Source organism: Ambystoma mexicanum, chromosome 2p (assembly GCF_040938575.1).
Source record: "Ambystoma mexicanum isolate Mex_15411 chromosome 2p, UKY_AmexF1_1, whole genome shotgun sequence".
NCBI lineage: Eukaryota > Metazoa > Chordata > Amphibia > Caudata > Ambystomatidae > Ambystoma > Ambystoma mexicanum.
The window spans coordinates 1468051642-1468073538 of record NC_090923.1 but is presented as its reverse complement, the minus strand read 5'-3'; the positions used below and the strand labels follow the sequence as shown (position 1 = coordinate 1468073538).

Sequence of the window (21897 nt, the reverse complement as noted above, 5' to 3'; positions counted from 1 at the left end):
GGTCACAACTGTATGCCTCTAAGTTAAATAACCATGGCTGCTGTGTCCTGATGGACAACTAGGTTTCCAGTTATCAGAAGATAAAGGTACACTAAATATATTACACATTAAAAATTAACAATAATAACCAAAAAGCTTTTTTTAATCACACCTTATTTAATATTTGAAAATCTTGCTAAAAATCTTGCTAAAATCCACATTGCCTCACCCACTTCCTGCATCCTCCCCCAACAGGGTTTGTTCAAAATCGTGGGGTTTCTCCACCGAACCTCCTCCATCAGCACCCCCACATGCCCCAAAAATAAACAAACACTCACACAAATATGCAATACACGCACAACACCCACACGTACCCGTTCTCTTTTGCAGCCGCTTCCGGGTCCTGGCTGCCTGTTAGCTCCGGCGCGCTATCTTGTGCGCCAGGAGCGTAACATTTTGCTTTAGAAAGACCGCCTGTGCAGTCACAGCGGTCTTTCTAAAGTGACCTTTTAGTCAAAAGATCTTTTGAAAAAGATCTGATCACTGGGTCCCGTTTTAGCTGCTATACTTAGGCAAACCTATTTAGGCTAACTTAACCATAAGAATTTGCAGCATAGTCAGAGTTTGCAAACACTCACTGCAAGGATCCGAGTGTACAGGTACAGAGCTGCCATCAACTCATAGCATTGCAGCACCTATCAAAATTGTATTTATTTAAGGGTATTGGAGGGATGAATGGATCCATTGTGGTTGCTTGGTATGTGACCGACTTACTTCAGGGTTACATGTTGACCATGAACTCACCATATTGAAATATTACACTCCTCTGTGACACTTGGTACTGATCTCTGAAGCATACACGGAGAGCTATGTATTACTGGTATGTGAGAGGCTCACAATTACCCACTTTTACTGTACTTATTTAGTTGACTTCAGAAGAATGAAAGCCTGTGCCATTCCTATCCAGATTGGAACCTGTAACATCAAGGTTAAACACAGAGATCCACAGTAGGTTAATTAAAGAACTCCAATATCTTAATCCGAAGTCTAAAGTGATATTTTATTAAAGTGTTTTTTGGAGCTTGTTTGGAGCTTGTTGGAACTGTGGATCTTGCGCTGGTGCGTGCGTTGTTTCCTCTTAGCGTTGTCGGCTGCATCTTGGTGGATCTCAGGGGGACAAAGCTCCTGATGCCCCAGTATTTGTAATTAGTGTAGCAAGGTTTTGGATCTCAGTCACCCGGAACACTAATTGCTATTTTATCTGGATAGTGTTTACAGATTCACAGTACTTGGCCCTCTTGCTAAATGCCATATCCAACCAAAACCCTGTTACAAAGCCCCCAGTCTGGCCTTTTTCATGGAGGGTGGGGTCGCCAAAGGGGATGGTTGCCACAAGCCAGATGATGCTAGATCTGGGGAGGATCCCCTGGCTAGACCCATCATGCTATGCGCCAGAAGCAGTTGCTTTTCCCATGGTCGCTTTAGAAGCTCCTGTCCCTTTTAGGCAAAGGATTATGCGGGTCAAGCTCACAGAGCTGGAAGCGCCTTAACGTCCAGGCCTCTTGACATAGGTATAGAATCACATGCCAAATGGTGAAACAAGTTTTCATCTGCTCGCACCAGGAAACAACAGGGAGGAGGATGGAGCCTGGCCCAAACTCAGACAGAAAGCTTGAGCAGTTAACCCATCACCTTCAAAGGTTTCCACACATACTCATAAGGGAGTAGTTTCTTACCTGTAACTCCATTTCTCCAGTGTTGGTATCTTTCATGGATTCACATGCTGTGAATATTTCCCGTCAGGCTGGGAAACCTCGGTAACTTTAACTTAGCGTTTTCCTATGGAAAAACTTTGACACTTTAGTGTCTTCTATCCACGTTCTTTTTGGGTGCTTTAGGCTACACCAACAGGACGTTTGGTATAAATAGCCCCGCCCCGCAGCTTCCCTTCAGATTTTAACCTCCAAAGTAGAGGGAACCCGAACCAAGGTTTGCCTGCAGGGGCGGCCGTCAGGCGCATGTGATTCCATGAAACATACCAACACTGGAGAAATGGAGTTACAGGTAAGAAACTACTCCCTTATCCAGCATTGGATCTTTCATGGATTCACATGCTGTGAATAGATTACATAGCAGTATGACCAATGTGTGGCGGTGTATCACAGGCAAACCAACCAACAACACCCTTTAACATGCATGAGAACAAAAAAACAGCAAGCGACAGAGGAAAATAGAAAACTCCCTGAAGCTGTGGGCCTACCTTACTGAAACAGGTGTTGGAGGACCGCACGTCCCACCTGCACATCTTCCACATGTTGCTGCCCCACACAGTAGTGCCTGGTGAAGGTATACGGCACCAGCCAGGAAGCCACCTGGCAAATGTCCACAAGCGATGACGCTGTGGACTGTGTAGAATGAGCCTTCAGATTGCCCCTCAAAGGCTTGACAGCTTTTGCATGACAAAATTAAATTGTAGACGAGACCCAACAGGAAAGTCCTTGTTTGAAAATAGACTGCCCCTTGTGGACCAAATGCCACAGAGAGCTGCTTCGACTTCCGGAGGTCTTGGGTAAGGTTCAGATAAAATTTTAGCGCCCTCTTAACGCCCAGAGAATGAAGGGCATTTTCAGCTGGCGTGGATACATTAGCAAAGAATGAGGGTAAGGCAATGGAAGCAAGTTTGTGAAATGCTGACAGCACTTTCGGGATAAAGTGCGGGTTAGTAGCAAGGAGAACCTTGTCCCTCAGAAATCTCAGATAAGGCCGGTTAATGACCAGTGCTTGCAAATCCGACACCCGTCTGGTCAAGGTAATTGCCACCAGAAATGCAACCTTCCACGAGAGGAACTTCAAAGAAGCCGTCGACATGGGTTCAAACTGAGGTTTCATCAGAGCAGAGAGAACCACATTAAGGCTCCACACCGGTGCAAACCGCTTCTCCGAGGGAAATGTCTGAAATAGTCCTTTCAGAAAATGTTTAACCAAACGATCACTAAAACAGAGGAGCAGCATGGCGCCTTCTCGTGAACCTAGAAATCGCTGCCAAATGCACCTTGATGGAAGATAACGCCAGGCCCCCTTGCGCAAGATGTAACAAGTACAGGAGAACCTGGGCTGGAGAGACGTCCAACGGCTGTACCCCTGGGTGACTCTCACACCAGGCACAGAATCTAGCCCATTTTCGACCATACAATACATTGGTAGAAGGGACCAAGATCCGGCAACACTCCTGGGAGATACCTAGATGACCGAATTTAGAGTGGTCAGGAGCCACGCCGCCAGGCTGAGAGATGCCGGATCATGCTTCCACACTCTGCCGTCGTCCTGAGACAGGACATCTTGGTCCGCACCTAGACGAAATGGCTCGTCCACCGCCAGGTGAAGGAGATCTGAAAACCATGTCTTGCTGGGCCAGAACAGGGCTACCAAGATCACCCTGCACCGGTACTTCCGTACCCACTTGATGATTCTCCGAATCAGTGGAAACGGGGGAAACGCATACGTGAAGAGGCCCGTCCACGCGAACGAGAACGCATCCCCTCTTGACTCCGGATGAGCTCCTCTGCTGGCAAACTCTGGGCACTTCTTTTTTTTTATCATAGCGAACAGTCTATTGGGGGAGACCCCCACCGTCAGAAGATTCTTGCCACTCGTGCAGCTGACTGGCATTTCTGCTGAGTGCGTCTGCCTGAACATTCAGCACACCTGCTAGATGAAAATCTACAATCTGAATCCCTTGAGCCAGAGACCAATGCGAGACCTCCTGAGCTTCCTTCGACAGGACCCAGGAATGCGTGCCGCCCTGCTTCCTCAAATAAAATATTGTGGTGGTATTGTCCGTTAACACCCGCACCACTGCTCCTCGAATGAGAGGGAGAAACGACCTCAGACCCCAGTGCACCGCTCTCAACTCGAGCACATTGGCATGCAACAATGTCTCCTCCTGAGACCATAGGCCCCATACCTGTGACTTGTCGAGGTGCGCCCCCACCCCATCTTGGAAGCATCTGCCACGATTGTGAACTGAAACTCCGGTTCCAGCAGGGGCAGGCCCCGTACGAGATTGTCTGTTCAAGTCCAACACCGAAGGGCTTCCACCAACCCCCCCGTCGACGACCAGTTTGTCGGACCACAATCCTTGACTCTGCGACCATCTGTCCGCGAGGAATTCCTGCACTGGTCTCATGAGCAGACGACAATTTGGAAGGAGCGGAATACACAACGCCATGGCCCCCAACAGTGACAAATTCAAACCGAGACCACCGTACCACGGCCCCACTCGCCACCTTTGGACCGCAACTTCACCACTCTTTCACTGGAAGGCTTTATCAGATTGTCCTGGGTAAGAAACTGCACCCCGAGAAACACCAATTCCCTGGACGGCGTCAAAAAGGATTTTTTGAAGTTGATTGCGAATCCCAGCTGTTTTAACATGCCCATGGTCGCCATGAGAGACTCCCTTGGTGACTCTGTGGTGACAGACCCCTTACCAACCAATCGTCCAGTTAGGGGTACACATGATGGCCTTCCCTGTGGAGGAAGGCAGCCACTGAAGCCAGACACTTCGTAAACGTCCTGGGAGATGACTTCAGGCCCAACGGGAGGACCCGGAACTGGTAATGATCCTCTCCGACCGCAAAACACAGGAACTTGCAGTGTTTTTGTCTCATCGGGGTGTGAAAGTAGGCATCTTGCAGATCTAACGACACCAGGAACTCGCCCGGTTGCACTGAGAGGATGACATCCTGAAGTGTGAGCATCTTGAACTTAAGGCATTGCAGAGTCTTGTTTAGTGCCCGAAGATCTAGAATAGGGATCCACTTGCCATTGGGCATTTTCACAACGAAATATCGGGAGTGCACCCACTGACCCCGCTCCGCGCCCGGAACTGGTTCAATCGCCCCTTTCGCTAGCATGAGTACCACCTCCTGCCGCAAGACTGGAAGATGCGGTTGCGCCACATACACCGGCGGAATAAGGACCGGAGGACGCCGAAACTCTAACAAGTGGGCGAGATGTACTGTATCCAGCACCCAGCGATCTGACGTTATAAGTTGCCACTGGTCGACAAGGTTCGCCACCCTGGCCCCCAGGAGATTGTCCATATGGCAGTCATTGTTGAGACTTTGACTGCCTCCCTTTAGCAGCCAACGCTTGAGAACCTTTCTTGCGCTGAGCTTGAAAGTCTCTGCTCTTCTGAACCGACTGGACCGAGTGCCCTTAGCCTTGCGGCGAGTAGCTGGAGCGCCGTAATTTCGATCTCTGGAGGAGGCAAACTGGGAATTACCATAGGCTCCACAAAAAGCCCAAAAGGAGCGAAAAGGGCGGCCACTTTGCAGGGAACCGAAAGACTTTGCCGTCTCATTATCCCTTTTCATCCCCTTCTGGGCCTTATCTATCTTCTCCTCGAACAAGTGTTCACCCTTACAAGGCATATTGATGACCTTATACTGGACTTCTGGGTGAAAATCCGTACACTTCAGCCAGGTCTGCTGTTGGAGCACCACACCATTATTGATTTGCTTAAAGCCCTACTCCGTCAGGTCCACTGCAATATTGATGCTGTGGTTGAAGGCCTCTTCCCCCTTTCGAACCAACAGCATTGCCTCCTTGAGGTGTTGCTCCCAGAGATGATCGAGAATCGGGGCCAGCCTGTGCCACATCTCCATTATACCTGGCCATAATGGCCAAGGAATTTGACACTTTTACTGTACTAGCCCCTACCGTCAGTACCTTCTTCCCAAAGGCGTCCTGTTTCCTGGCTTCACTGTCCAGGGGCGTGACACATTTGTGTTGGCTTCTGGCCTTACGGCTAGCCGCCACTGAAAACACTGACTTGGGCGCGGGCTGTGACACAAGACATCTGGGGGTGGACTCAGGAGCCTTGAATTTCTTTTCTAGATGGCCCTTCCCTGCAGGCTCAGAAAACGGATGGCGCATCGTGAGCAAGCCCTCCTGCCACACGTGGTCGAGAATCAAAACTGCAAAGACCGCTTTCCGTCGCTTTCCCATATGGTCAAAGAGAAAGCAGTCCTTACCTTCTTCCATAGGAGATAGACCAAACCCCTGACACGCCTTCACCATCATGGCGTGGAACGCCCCAATATCATCCGGCGGAGATGGTTGTGCTGGGCTACTGGGCTGTTCCACATCAGGATCCGTATCCCAGGCATTGTCCCTCGTTGGCGACAAAGACCCCGGCGCCAAGTTATCCCGCAGAGCACTCTCCGGATCCGAATCAGGTAATTCCCACTCTTCCGGATTACTTAGTGGACAGTCCAACCCCACCGGCAACGGCACCGGAGGCGACTTCCTAGGGGCCTCACCAGGCATACTCCCAACCACCGGAACCGACGGACTCGGAGGCGGTGGCAGCCTTGCATCCAGTTGCCCCAACAATGACTGGAGCGTGTTGAGCACCTGCAAGGATAGCAGAGATTAAGGATTTACCAACGGGTAAAGGGCCGACCCAGCCCCCACCGCACTCGACGGCCGTGCACTCAGCAGACCTAGAGCCGACGGATTGAAAAGCGGTTCATGTTCCTCCTCCAACCCTGAGGAAACAGAATACGCAGCCGGTTCTTGTTGCAGAATGTCCACAGGAAGCATGGGCTCAAAGCCGACAGACTGCCACGGTCCACCCATCGGCAACAAGCCTTCCGAATCCATCTGCATCGACAACACCAGCGGACTCCTGTCAGTCACAGTCGTGGACGGAGCAGACGACGCCACCGTCGATGACGGAAAAGCAGCATGTACCGCCACTGCCGTCGAAGGAACATCCGCCGACGCTCTCGTCGTCGGGACCGCGGCCTCCACGGGCTTAGCCTTCACCAGCAACCCAGACCTTCTTGAAGAAGAAACAGAATGGTGCTTCGAAGAATCTCAGCTGGAAGAGGACCTATGATGATCTTTAGACGACAAGTGCTTTGAGGAATTCTCCTTCGGCTTTGCCTGTACTTTGTCCGACAGCTTTGACTTCTCGGGCCTACGACCAGACCTCTTGGACTTCTCAGGCCGATCTGACTTGGACAGCGAGGAGCCATTCGCCCCTTTCGACTGATGCGACCTGGACATAGAAGACTTGCTACCTCTCCCCACCTCCCACATAGGCAACTCTGTCAGCTGCTTCTTAGCGGCGGGTTCTGCCGACACCGCTCGTCGATGCTCAGGGGCCTTCTCCGCCCTCACCGAAGACTGGCTCCCCCGGGCCGAACCCACTTCTGAAGCCGGGTAAGTGCCCTCGTTTAGCCAACAGATGAGCCAGCGGTTACGGTCTTTCAAGGTCTTCTGTGAAAACCCCTGGTATATCTCGCAGGTATCAGCCGGATGATGGGGGTACAGACAGTCCGTATGGCCATCCCCTTCGAAGACCTTCTTTAGGCCGCAGGTAGCAAAAGGCCTAAACAGAGATTTTTTTCTGGGCCACAGATGACATACTGGCCGGATACAGGATGTGTAAAGCAGAGCGAGGTCCACTCATATGGAGGCATTATTGAACCTTAAGCTCCACATCAAAACTGAAGTGGGTAAGGGGCGGGTCTCATCAGTCAATCTCCACACTAGGCAGAGACACCCTAGTCCCCTTAGGCCAGAGTGAGGATGGGAAGTAGAGTTAGGGCTCTATAAAAGGAAGGGGTTTGGATAAGGATATCACATGGTGCTCACTAGAGTGGAGAGCAGTAGGTGATGGAGTAGAACAGCAGAGGATAGATCGAAGAGGCTGGGAAGTGAAGGTCAGAGGAAGGTGTCATGAGAAAGAGATAGGAGGAGAGTCCCAGGGTGCTGGGGACAAAAAAGACCGAGGAGCTGGGGTGCAAAATTTTTTCCACCCCTCCAAAAGGATGGGAGTGATGGAGAGAGGGACTCAGTAGGATGGGGATAGAAATACCCAGGGGCTCGAGAGAGTTGCAGGGGGCTGGGAACAGACTTCAGGGGGATGGAGAGAAAAAGACACATGGGGCCAGGGTTCAAAAGGCTCAGGAGGATGGGGAGAAAAATACCCAAGGGTTTAGGAGCGCCCCAGAGGAATGAGGGGAGAAAGGCATAGGTGGCTGGGGATAGACTTCAGTGGGTTGGAGAGAGAAAGGCAGAGGGGCTAGGATGCAAAAGGCTCCGGGGGCGGCAGGGGGGGTAGACAAACAAGAACGAGGCAACAAATACCCAGGGACGCAGGAGAGGCCAAGAGGAATGGAGAGAGCCCAAGGCTGAGTGGACTGGAGAGAGAAAGGCCCACACAAGAGGATGGGGAGAAAGAGAGACAGGGGGATGGGGAGAGAGGTCGAGGAGGATGGTGCGAAAGACACCTAGGGGGCAAGGGTGAGAAACCTAGGGGGCTGTGGACAGGAAGCCCCAAGATGGTGGGGAGAAAGGACAATAGGCTTGAAGAGGGAGATGGTTACATTAATTCTGCAAAGAGAAGTGTTTATGGAGGAGGTGGCGAGAGAGATCACAGAGTAGTGGGTGAATGAGCCAACCCTTAATAGAAATGTGCCTAAGAATGACTTATCTAACGAGAAAGAGGTGAACAATGAGGAGACAATTTAAGAGAAGGAGATAGTGGATAGGTGAAGCGGATAATCACCAAAAGAAAGAGTGTGGTGGGGAACGAAGGATAGATCAGACGGAGTAGAAGAGCAGTACGAGGCGGGGGGAACTGTGAGATGAAACAAGGGTAAAATCTGAGAATTGTAGAGGAATGAGCCTGAGTCGAAGCATCGAGGAGGTGCAAGATAAGCATGAGGATAGCGAGAAAGAGAGAAGGAGTTAGATAAGGTCCCACTGGCACAATCTTGTGGTGGGATAACAGGGGGGATTGAGTTTGGGTTGATGCGCTGTAGAACCACGACCCAAAGTGAGAGAAGTTGTGAGAGGCCTAGAAAGCACATTATTAAGAGTTTAGGGTAAACTCCTGTCTTTCTAGCTTTGATTTAAGGCCTGCTCCAATGTAACACTACCTATAGAATGAACGATCAGGCTTCAATGCAGATTTTAAATGTGTGAGGAGGTGGCCTCTCCGCCTTACACTCATTACACAAGAATATCGCCGAGGAGGCTCCTGATAACAGCGACTTTGCTAGCAAAATGAAACTGCAAGATTGAGAGAGACTTTTTCCTATCTTATTTGAGACACTGAACACACAAGGATATATTTGATGTTTGTTATGTTGAGCTGCTAGAAAGGATCATAACCTTGTTTGAAGAGTACTGAAAATCCTTTACATGTACCTTTTAAACTTTTCCAGGAGACTCTGACATATACTTTAGTGCATGACCACTTTTGATTATTTTTATACATATTCTTGACCCTGAGAGAATAGCTTTAGTTTGTTCATGTAAAAACCTATAATAAAGAGGTATTGAGAAACATAAATCTCGTCTGGCCTAAGTAGGATCCTTCAACACACCCAGCATGCCTTCACCTCTGCTGTCCTGCAGCCAGTTCTGCCCTTTGAAGTTACCCTTCCAATGTTTTCAATATAAATATCTTGCCTATAACTCAAAGCTCTGTGAACCTCCGGAACAAACCCTGGAAATGTATGGGCTCTAGAAGAACAATTTGATTCCCATGGCAGAAAAGAGCATGGGCGTTTGCTCCCGCAGGGGTAGGGCCACCAGAGGAGTTTCCTGGTGGGTGCTAGCAACAAGCCCCGTCCACATTCTGCACTGCCTCCATAACTATCCCGGCATCCCCACAAGAGTGATGCCTGCAGAGGCCGGGGTGACTCCAGAGGAGTTTCTACACCGCCTCCATATCTCTCAGGGTGCACCCAGAAGGTGTCTCACACGCTAGTCCTCGGGGATCCCTCTCTGAGGTGCCCAGGGCACGGTCATTGCCTTTGGATCCACCCTCCCGGGGGTGGACCAGTGCAGGAGGATCACCTGGGTGAGAGGTCTTCGGGGAATGGGACACCGGATGGCGAGATGCGGTATCCCTCCCCCTGTAACACTGTTACCCCATCCTGCCAGGTACGATACGTGGGAACATTACACCCCCCCACTCCCTTTCCCTTCACTAACACTTACACATGGACAGCCCGTCCTCAGAGAAAACAGTCTCCCACCCAAGCAGTGTACCAGACATGTACTGCTACTATGGTCAGGCGAAGTAAGGCAATTACTGACAATCACTCACACCTAACTTCCATTAAATTTTCCCACAAGGATAAAAGGCGGAGCACAAGAGCACACTTGGAGCGAGGCAAAGCACACAAAGGAACAGCAGTTTCGATATGGCAGCTGAACGAAGGGAGAAAGACGGGAAACCAAGAAAGATTTGCAAGGAGGGAAATACCCTTGACGTTTTCGGAAAGAAACAGTTACTTTCCAGAAACCTTCAAAGCACAAAGCATAAGGCCAGGAAACTAGACCAAAGACTCCTGCATTGTGTTTCGGACATACCGAAGGCCCTCCGGCGTAAACAACCAAGGTGGGGAGGAGCGGCAGCCGCGGGGTATCGTCCATGGCTCCAAGAACGAAAGAAGCATTAGAGAGATCAACACAGCCGGTGAGTTGGGGAGATCGATGCAAGACCAGTCTGTGTTGAAGTCAAGGTTGCAAGTGGCAACACTGTATAATGAGCGCTGGATGCATGTGATGAAATCACGAGTAAGGCTAAACTGCTGATGAATGTTTGAAATTGAGAAGGAAAGATACGATACAGTTAACAGAGTGGTCCGGCGCCGTGAGTGTGCTCAATCGAAGGTCTCTGTAAGGTATACCACCAGCAGAAACTAAAGCCAAAAGATTGATGAGAATATTGTATGAAGTTAATCGAAGTACTCCTGCTACGGTTTAAGCAAAACCCATTGCACATTTGAAAGTCTTGGATTTTGATATCAAGAGCATCTGAGCCAGAACGAGGGAGATCCATGGTCCGAGCCCGAACGAGGCAGACCAAGAGTAAACATTGTGGTCCAAAGGGGTCAAGCCAGAAGGAGGGAGACCCATGATTAATACCAGAAGTGAGAACTTGTGCCTGTGAAGATCCTAATAGAAATTGAACTTTGATATTTGTTTGTTATGACAGACCCTCTGTAGTAAAAGATTGTTATTGGAAAAGAGACTTGGGCAGAAGGCCCTGATGTCTATGCTTTGAACTGTGTCCTCGTGGCAGAGAAGCCAGAGGGTGTGCAAAGTTCGAACATGCCGCCTTGCCCTGTGCTGAAAACTTGGGGAAAGGAAGATCAATAGTACTGACATATTATTTCTTGAACAGTTTCTTTGTTGCATAGAGCATTGTGCCACACCCTTTTGTATTTAGAAGCAAGGATTGGCAATAGGTTTATTAGTATAGGCCCTTTTATTTTGACAGAGACTCAAGCTCCCATCCTTAGATTTAGGTTAGATAGGCATTAAACCAACCAGTTAAAGTTCAATAAACACACTTGAACTGAGATCACTTGTGTCTGTGTTCACTGTTTGATACCATGCCTTCCCACTCTTAACCCTTCATTACCTGGTATGTGCAATACAATGTAGAAAGGCTGTTATGTAAAGGCCCCTTACCCTCTGCTCTTGGTCACTGCCTACCTTTTAACTCCTGGATGACACCATATTTTTCTTCAATAAATATAATAATTTAAAGAATATGCTTAAGAATGAGTCTGCATGCTGTAAAATGTACAAAGGCAAATTTTACATGATTTAAAAATCCAGAGTAAACTGAAAAGTGACATTTCACTTCTTGTTTAGGGACAGGTTGCCAAAGGCCATGCATTTCCAAGTATCTAAATGAGGGTACAATCTACTCTACACACTGACAAAACTATACAGGCATCCTTTCCAAGCAGCAAATCTAAAGGGGTTGACCAGTGGATGAAGGATGACAGGACTTACTAACTCAATATATATATATACAAACACATTTTATTCAATCAATACAAAAATATATGTTATATGCATTCTAGTAATAATACATATCAACAACCTAAAATCAATAGTTCAATCACAGTTATTCACAGTCAAGCTCACAATCAATTATTCTCCATCATTCATTCACACACTCTTATATCAAACAATGGCTTTCCATCTCTTCGTGTAAACAAAACTGCATAATACACGTTTTTGACAAGTGCTTTTACAACATTTGTTTGACCCTATACTTGATACAGTTGTCATTCAGAGTTTGTTACAATTCCAAACAGTTTGTATAGTCGACACGTGTTTCGGTTATGGGACTGACAGGAAGCAAAAGTTAAGAGTTACATTTCACTCAGCCGTATTTGCTCTAACGCTATTACAATCCCTTACTTTGCGTAAAGGGGTACTGCTTTGAATCATTTCATGTTTATTTTTTCAAATGTGTATTTTATTGAAGATTGAAATCACATACAACAGTTACATGTGGGCGGGGTGTCGCCCCCTGCGCCCACCAGGCACAATAAACATCTCCAAGTAATTTTTGCTCCACCCGCCCCCCCTTGGTACAACCTTTCCTCTTCACAAACCACAACTTAAAACTTGAAACCTTTTGACAATTTGACACATTAATAATTAAGCCCTATGGCCACTGGCCCCCTATATGGTGAGCCCACTTGCAAGCTTAGATGACATTACTTCCATGCTCCCTTGTCCGGCCAGGTCCATCCCTTCAGGATCCCCCCAGGCATGCCACCACCTTAAACCCTTGCAGAACAGGGTTTCGTATCCATATATTTTGTAATGAAATTACCCCACTCCAACTCTGGGAGGCCAGCCAGTCCATGGAGCCCAGCTGTGATTCTTTCCATAGTAAATACATTTCTAGCGACATTGGTCCACTCCCTTTTGCTAGGGGGTTGTGCACTTTTCCATTTAGTGGCTATGCATGCCCTTGCGGCCAACAGTAACGCTGCTCTCCATCATCCTCTTCCATCCACCCCAGGACCTCGTCCCAAAAGTTTTGTACCTTCGGGCTCCCCCACCACATGTGCCAGTAGTCAGCTCTCTCTTCACAACCCCTCCAACATGCTGGATTTGCGTTTTGAAAATGTTTTGAAAGTCTGACTGGGTTGTATAGCCACCCGTGGATTCGTTTAATGGAATGCAGTGTATATTGATAGGTGATTGATGTCCGAGATACTCCTCTACAGAGTCTATCCCAGAGGGCAGAGTCTATATTACCTCCGATATCTCGTTCCCATCTCAGAAGACCCACTGCTCCACCCAACCAGGGACCCATACATTGCTGAGATCTGCCCCTTCGTTTCAGTCCTCTTATCTAGGAGTGCTTTGAAGGAGGTAAGGTCCTTCTATATCTTTTCCTTGAAACCTGACCCCGTTAGGACCCCTTTTAGCTATAGATACAAGAATACAGAGAATTTGATTATATCCAGCACCTCCTCTAGTTCTGTTATGGTGATAAAATTACCCTCCCTCCAGAGCTGCCATATCCTTTCAGCTCTGCCTCGAACCATTTCTGGAATCTTTCGGGGTTTGGTCTTGCATCCATAACTCCCGGTACCCAGAGATGTCCCAGCGGTGAGGGCCATGTCGTCACACCCTTCATTTCCACCACTTGCCTCCATATACCCCATATGGTCCCCACGATAGGGTGCTCATTGATCTTTCGTGGGAGCTTACTTCTCGGCACCCATAACCATTCCCCTACTGTGGCGGGGTGCAACTGTAGGTTGTCCAGAGCAATCTACTATAAGGTGGGGTATTAGAATTCTGAGTTGGGCGGCTTTATAATAGAGCTTCACGTCTTGAAGGCGTAATCCCCCTTTCTCCTTGGGCAGTACAAGTACAGCACTAGCAATCCACGCCATTTCCCCCTGCAACAGGAACCTCAGGAGGGAGCCCTTTATCGCTCGAAAGAATAAGTCCGGGATCCGGATGGGGAGCATTTGAAAAACGTACATTTTCAGAGCGTTGAGGCGGCCCAACCAGGATATTGTTAGCTTGTGCCATTTTAACAAGTCCGCCTTTATTTTGGCCATCAAGAGGGAGTGGGGGAGGGGGGGGGCAAGTTCGCTTCAAATAAGTTTCCACTATCCCTTGCGACATTTATGCCCAGCTATTTTAATGTGTCCAGGCTTGACCTGCAGCCCCAGTGATGAGAACCTCGCTATTTCCCCATCCATTTTTCTGTCTAGGGGGACAGGAACTGATTTGGATGTATTGATTTTTAGTCCCACCATAGATCTGTACTACTCGATCAAATGGATCACTGCCGGTATGGAGTGCAGGGGACCCCGTATGTGTAGAAGCATCTCGTTCACATACAGTGTGACTTTATAGTCCGCCCCCCCTATTGAAAATCCCACCATGCCTGGGTCAGCTCTGATCTTCTGGGCGAGAGGTTCCACCGAGAGTGCGAATAGCGTCGGGGACAGGGGGCAAAACCCTACCTAATTCCCCTTCTCAGTTTGAACCAGCGCGAGTACCCGCCATTAACCATAACACCGGCTTTGGGGGAAGAGTAGACTGCCATTATCCCTCAGACAACCCTTTCTCCATTCCAAACTTCACAAGCACTGCCTTGAGAAATCCCCACCCTATCAAATGCCTTCTCTGAGTCCACGGACAGGAGGGATGGGTCCACAACCCATCCCTAGGGCTGCATGTATTAGGTGTAAGGTTTTCCTCATTGTATTTGCTCCCTATCGTCTCTTAATAAGGCCCACTTAGTCTGGGTGGATAAGCCCCGGCATGTACCCTTTTAGCCTGGACGCTAGCACCAGGTATATATTTTAGCATCTTTGTTAAGGAGGGAGACCGGGCGATAGGCTGCGTACGCTCGGGGATCCCTACCAAACCTTGGTCAGTTTCCTCTTGAGCGCCTTACTAACAAGAATACCCACCCCTGCTTTCATTAGAGGACCAGAACCCCAGTATTCCTGGCTGACCAACCCACTTTGGATCCTTCCTTCTTCCCCCTTAGTGAATCTGGTCTCCTGGAGGAACAGAATATCTAATTCCAACCTCTGGAATTCCCTTGTGGCCAGCGATCTTTTAGTAGGTGAGTTTAATCCTTTCACATTCAAAGTGGCCACCCTTAAGCGGTCGTCCCGTGGACTTCTCTCCACCGTAGCCATCATGTTATCCCGGTTCGGGAGCCCCAGTCTTGCCACCTAGGGGCCTACGTGTGCCAGTGCGCGTGCCTTTATATAAAAGCCAGACAGTAGGGAGAAAGCCCGTACCAAGGTCCCAGCCCCCCCCCCCCTTCCAAGGTCCCCAAGCGGATTCTACTTCCACCAAAGACATATGGTGTCCCATCTGGCTGTTCCTCCTCCGTTTGTTCTTGGGGTATATTCAAAGTCAGCTAATTTCAGTCTTGCGTCCATGTGCCCCCTCTCTTCAAATTGTGCATTTGAGTGTGTGCGGTGACCCTGCTTGAGTTAACTGGTACAGATACCCTGTTGTACTGAAGGGGCTGCCGGAGGGCAGGCGGTCTTTGGGTCTGCTTCGTAGACTCGTCTCATGTCTCCTGAGTAGTTTGTCGAACGGGGAAATCCAATCCCACAGGCACCACTTTACGGTGGGTGAGCCTCAATCTCACTTCATGTGCTGTGAAGGCCCCCGCACTCCGAGGCCTCTACTTTGCCATCCGAGGTGTGCCACCGGGGCCAGGCAGAACCAGGCCTGCACTACAGCATGTCCAGGTGGGGAGGTGAGCACACGCCCCTGGATATGGGGCCCACACCTCCCTGCTCCTTCTCCGGACTCTCAAGCCTTCTTGGATCCTGCAGGTTCCTAGGTGTCGCAAAAAATCCCCATGATCGCTGGGGCAGCATCCCTTCTTGCGGGTGCCCTCCGCCTGACCGAGGGGCCCGAACGTCACACAGCCTCCATCCTGCACCAGCTCAGTAAGACAGACGCGGCAGGCCGAAGGACACCGCTGCCACTGTTCTCCCTGTGTTTTACAGTCCAACACGCCTCCTGTGGGGGGCAGGCCCAGTAGAGCTACTTTCATTTTTCAGGTACGCTGCGGGAGGGATGCACACTCAGACAACTACCAACAGCGCGCCCCCTGGTGGCCTCCAAATATTTATATCTTAAAACATTAAAGTAATTACGAGGTGCGCCTTGGAGAACAAGAACACATTTGCAAAAAAAAAAAAAAAAAAAAAAAAAAAAGAAAAATGTAAAATGCCCACAAAAATAAGCTCTCTACTTGGCTCCTGGGGGCAGCCATCTTTTCCACTGCCTCGGATGGAGACATGGCTTCTGCTACAGAATACAAAATAAAAAGTTAGTTAGCGACTTAGTTAGCAACTTGCTGTGCCAGGGCCCCTGTTTCTCCACAGCACTCTTGAATAGATTACTAGCCTTGAGACAATACCTACTCGACTTTGTACTCTGTGTGCTTGACCTTAATTGTTTTTGGGTCTGCTGCAGAGTCTCAATAATAGACTGGACTGAGCCCAGCGGACATCTACTACAACAATGAGGGGTAATGGCTGCTGTGACAAAGTGTAATTAATGGACTTGACTGCAGGAAATATTTTTCAATTCTGGAAGTGCAATGGAAGAATTCTGAAATTGGAAAAATGAGGAAGAGTTGCGCCCATTTTGACTAATTCACAAATAGTAAATGCATAACTGCTATTTTGCCATCATAGTTTGACTCCCTATACTGTTTCTATGTTCTTCTCTTATTTCACTTTCCTTTCGTTTTAATTATTTTGTTCTCACTTTTATTTTATTTTCCACATTTCTTCTTTCCTTCTTGCCCTATATCTTTCTTTCCTTTCATTCTTTCTGTCCATCTTCCACTGTCCTTCTATTCTTTCTTTTGTTTCCTTCTTGCTATTTCTTTCTTCCTGTATTTTCTAGGTTCTTTCATTTAATCCTTTATTTCATTGGCTTGTTTCTTCATTTATTTTTCACTCATTCCATTTATCTCGATTTAATGCTTTTGTGATGCTACTGGTAATTACTTAAATATCTTAAAATAAAATTATTCCTGTATACTCGTCTCACAGTCCTGGTTGCACAAATATCAACTAAGTAAAACCGGCACAAAGCACATTTGTTGCTTTTGGCGCATGATGATGTGCAGTGCTATTTGGCACTCATTTCCATCGTACAGTTTGACCTGAATAATTCATTGAAATTCGTTTCGGATGTATAATTTATCAACTTTTTAATAGCAATAAAGGTCTTTGTCCATCAACGTTTCGGGACGATGTAATTTTTCAAGATGCACAGATTAGCAAATTGCAAAATTTTAATTCTTACAAAAATATTATCCGTTAATTCTCTTGAAGTGCTTTTCAAATCTTAAAACCACCAGGCTTTTCATAGTAAATACTAACATTGGCAGGGTTTACCCATACAAAATGCCACTCATGGATTATCTCACTCCAGGCCAAATACTATTTATAAAGAGTCACCATTGCTTGTTTGTGTGTGGCGTGTTAAGTTATTGCTGTACCATTAGCACTCCATTAAAGATTTGTTCTATAAAAAAGAAAAAACATTGTATTAACATTTTGCATATAAACCAAACAAATAACATTTGTCTCATCTGGTAATATCCCAGCCGGCTCCAGTCCATGAGCCCTAACTGCTGCTTACATTCCTCAAACGAGCGTATCGTCGTCCCTACCATCATGTCTCCCAGTTTCCGGCAGCCCATCGATCGCCACTGCTGAAATGATTCCTGCTCATGCCAGGTGTAAATTGCGGGGGTTCCCCAGTAGCGGGGTAAAAGGGGACGGTTTCGTTGACAATACCGCATTCTCCAACAACATGTCCCATTTGTGTTTGACCACAGCTACACCAACCTGGCTTGATCAGGTATTTTGGGGCCGGTCTTGCCTGTTCAGCCATAAAATCTCCTCCAAAGGCTTCCCTATCACTGCCCTACCCATTTGTAGCCACGGCTTACTGGTGTCGCCAGAGAACCACTCCAGTATCACTTTTAACTGCCACCTCATAGTATTTCACAAAATTCGGTAGGCCCAGGCCCCCTCGTTCCCTTGGCACCATCAAGGTGCACAAAGTGAGACGTGGATGCTTATTTTGACAAATAAATCTTGAGATTTCCTTATTTAACGTTGCAAAGAAAGCATGCAGAACTGACACAGGTAGCACCTGAAAATAGTATAGAAGTCTAGGTACCATGACCATTTTCACTTTGGCGATGCGACCGAGCCATGATATTCTCAACGGATTCCATTTTGCCAGGTCTAACCGGACTCGTCGTAACACTTCCGGATAGTTTCTATCACATATACACGGAATGGTATCTGCAAAATTCACTCCTAAATACTGTATACCTTTATCGGCACTTATAAAAGGGGAGTGCTGCACTAACTCCCTATGCCATTCTGGGGTGATCCCATGCCCAAAAGTTCTGAATTATGCATGCTAACCTTAAGACCCGAAATCTTTTCCACTATACCCAACTCTGCCACCAATGCCGATAATTACGTCTCTGGTTCAGTCATCGCTACCAACATATCATCTGCGAAATCGATAACCTTATGCTCCTCTCCTCCAAATGGTATATCCTTTGTTTCCTCATTACGCCTGAGCCTCTCGAGCAGGGGCTTCAGATATATTGCGTACAATAGTGGAGAGAGGGGACATCCCTGCCTTGTACCTCACGTAATGGCAATAGTTCGGGAGAGACCACCGTTAATCGCCAATTGCGACACTGGGTTCTTATAATTCACCTGAATCATTTGCACAAACCTGGGCCCTAGTCTGATGCACTCTAGGGCATCAAATAGAAATGGCAATTCAACGCGGCCTAATGCTTTTTCTGGGTCTAGCGAGATCAACACCAACGGAACTTGACGTTTGGTTTTCTCAACAAGATGTATAATCCTTCTTATATTATCACACGTCTGTCATCCTCTAATGAATCCCGACTGGTCCCGGTTGATAAGCGTGGGAAGCAAAGGGAATAGTCTGGCCGTTAGCACTCCCGTATAAATCGCTTATAAAAAGATGCTGGGTAGCCATCAGGCCCGAGGCCTTATTTATAGGCAGAGATGTAATTACAACCCTCACCTCCTCCTCACCAATAGCTCCCTCCAATACTTCCCTTTCTATTGGTGTGACCTTCGGCACTGATACTGATTCCATATACTCCTCCGCCGCTCCATGTGCAGGATTCCCTGAAGTATATAAAGATTAATAATATTTGGTGAACGCCTCTGCAATTTTTATTGACTCTGTTACCATCTCCCCCTGTCCCCCTGTTTCTATTATCTTTGTGATGGTCTGGGCCGCTGTAACCGCTCTTAACTGTCTCGCCAGTAGTCTATCCGCTTTATTGGTGCTCACATAAAACTTTTGTTTAGCCCTCAGCAATGCCCATTTAGCCCTGTGTGTATGTAGCAGCTCCAATTGGCCCGTACGTGTTTCAGCGGTTTTTGTAACACCCTGTTTTTCTGCAATAGCACCCATAACCTCCCTCACTTGGGATTCTAGTTCCTCCCCTAAGAGCCTCCATTGCTTTTCCCTTTGGCTTTTAAGAACTATCAGTTCCCCTCGCATTATAGCCTTGAATGCTTCCCAAAGCCCATACTGCGTGACGTCTGGGGTGTCATGGTTCCTGAGATCATCTCATCATTTAGGAGTTCCCCGGAAACATCCACCACAACCTACTCCGTTCCCTATACTCCTTGGCCATTATCATAAGAGGACCATGATCCGACAATGCAATCGCCCCCACCATCATTTCCCCCACCTCCCAATCATCCCAGTGGAAACCCATACATAATCTACCCAAGACAGGGATTGATGGACATACGAAAACATTCATACCCCTTCTCGCTCTCCCTCAGCGTCCTCCAGCAGTCCTGTAAAGACAAGCTATAAAAGGCGTCCCTGAGAAAGAGCGAGATGGGCCTGTAGCCCGCTGCCGCACCACTGTGCTCCTATCTGCAGTTGGATCCCACACTAAATTTAAGTCACCAGTCAAACCCACCTCCCCCACTGCAAAGCCTTCATGTTTACTAGGCACCTCCAGCAGGAACCCATCCTGACCATTATTGGGAGCATACACCATCGATATCGTAACCTTTGTATGTCCCCGTTGCCTTTGTACAAACAAATATCTCCCCTCTGGGTCAATCTGCACTTGAGCAATCTGTACACAGCTCGTACCTCCAAACCCTATCAACACTCCTGCCGTCTTCCCCTCGGCATTAGCCTGGAATGTCTGTGAGAATTGTCACAGCTTTAGTTTAGATTTGTCCACATTTCTTATACGAGTCTCTTGGAACATTATAACATCTGCCCCCTAACCTCTAATTTGCGCTTCCGTCTTCTTACGCTTACCTGGGGGATTCAATCCCCGAACATTATATGATAATATCTTAAATGTGACTTGTACTTCATGCCCTTTACCTACTCCATTCCGTTACCAGCTCTTCCCCATCCCTCTGCCTTTCATCGCCACTGCCCCACCCCCCACTGTAACATTAAAACATCCCCAACCGTGTGCCCCCCCTCCCTTCCCAGGTCCGGACCAGTGATCCTAAGATATCTTTGGGGACGATCCCTGAGGCCCTGACCCTAGTAATCACCTGGGGCACTCCCCTTGCAGAGGTTAACTATACCTCCCTTTGTATTCCAAAATCCTTGCCCCCTCGCACCTTCTGGATTGTCCGCACCACCCTTCCCCTCCTTTATCAACAACTCCCTCCCGTTACCTGAGGCCCCCCTTCCACATTAGTCTTTTGTCTATTTTTATTTGCATCTCATTTTCATGCTGGTATTCTACAATAACGCATTCACTATATTAGTACACTGATCTCATAAATAAAAGAAACATCAAAATAATAGTTAAGACCCTTGGAAATTGGCTTTTTGTCATATCCAGTCAATAGACTGCACTTTATTTGAGATTCTTTGATGGTCTCCCCGTTTTGTTTTTAGTAATTTTTCCAACACCAAAACTCATATTGATGCCGGGCTGTGGCCCAATTCAACCAAGTGGTTTGGCAAAGTTGCTTCAACTTGTGTAATGCTTACATTACTTGTGTGTTCTGAAAATCGAATGTTCACAATTTATGGTTTCTCGCACAAATGGGAGTCCACAAGGACACTGTATCAAGAAAACAATATGCTCACTATTGCAAGTAGCAAAATTAGTAAATGTAATCTTTTTTACTAGGGTTGGATGTTGAATCTCTGATCCTTTTAATACTGCACCGAGAACAGTGAAAAAAGGGGCTACATGCCTTTTTTCTGTTTCTGTAAACAAAATGTGCTTTTGTTCTTGATATAAAGTAATAAGACATAGTGACACAGTCAAGAAGTCATTGAAGAAGGCCAGAGTGCAATTGTACCTGTGAAATGAATACACTATAATGCATGCGTCGTCCTGCTTTTTTAAACCCTGTACTCGTCGACAGAAATATACATATTTTCAAATTCACTAGGCTCTTTTTCTAAAGCTTTTTTTCACATGTGTGGAAGTGCTCAAAAGACTGGACTGCTTGAACTACACAAATGCAATTATCTTTTTAAGCAGTGCGATAATTCTAACTGCTCCATCTGCAAACTATGATTCTGTAGTGTAGATGTACAACTGTTAGATAAGACTATCACAGCACTGCATTATTTTCCTGTAAAACCCTCAGAATAGTTTGTCTCCCCTCCATTTTGCTTTTTACAATGTGTTGAAGGTCTGTGTGACTTCGAAAGTTAATACCTTATTCCATTGTAGCATAATATTTTCAGTTAGTGCAATAACAGGTATCAAAACTCAGACCTGTATAATTAGGATACATGGAAAAATAAATCCTTGTTGGGTTAGTACTTAGTGAAATAAAAATGCAGCTGATGACTTTGCAAAGTCCGTCTTTCGATCTTGATACATTAATATATAGCGGTCATGTATTTCCAAACAAAATATTTTGTAGCATCAACTGTTCTAAAGAGCTTGACAGTTTTAGTTACCTTGCAAATGGATCAAATTAAGGCATCACCTATTCTAGTGATGCAAATAATTAGAAAGCAATGCAGGGT

The 21897-nt window shown here is 47.3% G+C and overlaps 1 protein-coding gene across 4 annotated transcripts in view; it reads right to left on the bottom strand.

Annotated features, from left to right (window-relative positions):
• LOC138567628 (uncharacterized) overlaps positions 1-21897 on the bottom strand; it is a 534099-nt gene that overhangs the window by 62746 nt on the left and 449456 nt on the right. The gene's annotated exons all lie outside the window — the stretch shown is intronic.